A 2,500-nucleotide genomic window follows, 5' to 3' on the forward strand; every position below is an offset into this window, starting at 1 on the left:
CTACAGTTTCTCATTAGGCTGAATGAATAACCGGCTCTAAATGTAGGTATTGTGATATAAACCGAGTCCGTTCTACAGTTTCTCATTAGACTGAATGAATAACGACTCTAAATGTAGGTATTGTGATATAAACCGAGTCCGTTCTACAGTTTCTCATTAGGCTGAATGAATAACCGACTCTAAATGTAGGTATTGTGATATAAACCGAGTCCGTTCTACAGTTTCTCATTAGGCTGAATGAATAACCGGCTCTAAATGTAGGTATTGTGATATAAACCGAGTCCGTTCTACAGTTTCTCATTAGGCTGAATGAATAACCGACTCTAAATGTAGGTATTGTGATATAAACCGAGTCTGTTCTACAGTTTCTCATTAGACTGAATGAATAACCGACTCTAAATGTAGGTATTGTGATATAAACCGAGTCCGTTCTACAGTTTCTCATTAGACTGAATGAATAACTGACTCTAAATGTAGGTATTGTGATATAAACCGAGTCCGTTCTACAGTTTCTCATTAGGCTGAATGAATAACCGACTCTAAATGTAGGTATTGTGATATAAACCGAGTCCGTTCTACAGTTTCTCATTAGACTGAATGAATAACCGGCTCTAAATGTAGGTATTGTGATATAAACCGAGTCCGTTCTACAGTTTCTCATTAGACTGAATGAATAACCGGCTCTAAATGTAGGTATTGTGATATAAACCGAGTCCGTTCTACAGTTTCTCATTAGACTGAATGAATAACCGACTCTAAATGTAGGTATTGTGATATAAACCGAGTCTGTTCTACAGTTTCTCATTAGGCTGAATGAATAACCGACTCTAAATGTAGGTATTGTGATATAAACCGAGTCCGTTCTACAGTTTCTCATTAGACTGAATGAATAACCGACTCTAAATGTAGGTATTGTGATATAAACCGAGTCCGTTCTACAGTTTCTCATTAGACTGAATGAATAACCGACTCTAAATGTAGGTATTGTGATATAAACCGAGTCCGTTCTACAGTTTCTCATTAGACTGAATGAATAACCGACTCTAAATGTAGGTATTGTGATATAAACCGAGTCTGTTCTACAGTTTCTCATTAGGCTGAATGAATAACCGACTCTAAATGTAGGTATTGTGATATAAACCGAGTCCGTTCTACAGTTTCTCATTAGACTGAATGAATAACCGACTCTAAATGTAGGTATTGTGATATAAACCGAGTCCGTTCTACAGTTTCTCATTAGACTGAATGAATAACCGACTCTAAATGTAGGTATTGTGATATAAACCGAGTCCGTTCTACAGTTTCTCATTAGGCTGAATGAATAACCGACTCTAAATGTAGGTATTGTGATATAAACCGAGTCCGTTCTACAGTTTCTCATTAGGCTGAATGAATAACCGACTCTAAATGTAGGTATTGTGATATAAACCGAGTCCGTTCTACAGTTTCTCATTAGACTGAATTAATAACCGACTCTAAATGTAGGTATTGTGATATAAACCGAGTCCGTTCTACAGTTTCTCATTAGGCTGAATGAATAACCGACTCTAAATGTAGGTATTGTGATATAAACCGAGTCCGTTCTACAGTTTCTCATTAGGCTGAATGAATAACCGACTCTAAATGTAGGTATTGTGATATAAACCGAGTCCGTTCTACAGTTTCTCATTAGGCTGAATGAATAACCGACTCTAAATGTAGGTATTGTGATATAAACCGAGTCCGTTCTACAGTTTCTCATTAGGCTTAATTAATAACCGACTCTAAATGTAGGTATTGTGATATAAACCGAGTCCGTTCTACAGTTTCTCATTAGGCTGAATGAATAACCGGCTCTAAATGTAGGTATTGTGATATAAACCGAGTCCGTTCTACAGTTTCTCATTAGGCTGAATGAATAACCGGCTCTAAATGTAGGTATTGTGATATAAACCGAGTCCGTTCTACAGTTTCTCATTAGGCTGAATGAATAACCGACTCTAAATGTAGGTATTGTGATATAAACCGAGTCTGTTCTACAGTTTCTCATTAGACTGAATGAATAACCGACTCTAAATGTAGGTATTGTGATATAAACCGAGTCCGTTCTACAGTTTCTCATTAGACTGAATGAATAACTGACTCTAAATGTAGGTATTGTGATATAAACCGAGTCCGTTCTACAGTTTCTCATTAGGCTGAATGAATAACCGACTCTAAATGTAGGTATTGTGATATAAACCGAGTCCGTTCTACAGTTTCTCATTAGACTGAATGAATAACCGGCTCTAAATGTAGGTATTGTGATATAAACCGAGTCCGTTCTACAGTTTCTCATTAGACTGAATGAATAACCGGCTCTAAATGTAGGTATTGTGATATAAACCGAGTCCGTTCTACAGTTTCTCATTAGACTGAATGAATAACCGACTCTAAATGTAGGTATTGTGATATAAACCGAGTCTGTTCTACAGTTTCTCATTAGGCTGAATGAATAACCGACTCTAAATGTAGGTATTGT

The 2,500-nt window shown here is 36.7% G+C and overlaps 1 protein-coding gene across 1 annotated transcript in view; it reads left to right on the plus strand.

The window, feature by feature from the left end:
* The window catches only part of pde8a (phosphodiesterase 8A), an 83,347-nt gene that overhangs the window by 74,053 nt on the left and 6,794 nt on the right, over nt 1-2,500 (plus strand). The gene's annotated exons all lie outside the window — the stretch shown is intronic.

This window comes from Pygocentrus nattereri, chromosome 7 (genome assembly GCF_015220715.1).
Source record: "Pygocentrus nattereri isolate fPygNat1 chromosome 7, fPygNat1.pri, whole genome shotgun sequence".
NCBI classification, from domain to species: domain Eukaryota; kingdom Metazoa; phylum Chordata; class Actinopteri; order Characiformes; family Serrasalmidae; genus Pygocentrus; species Pygocentrus nattereri.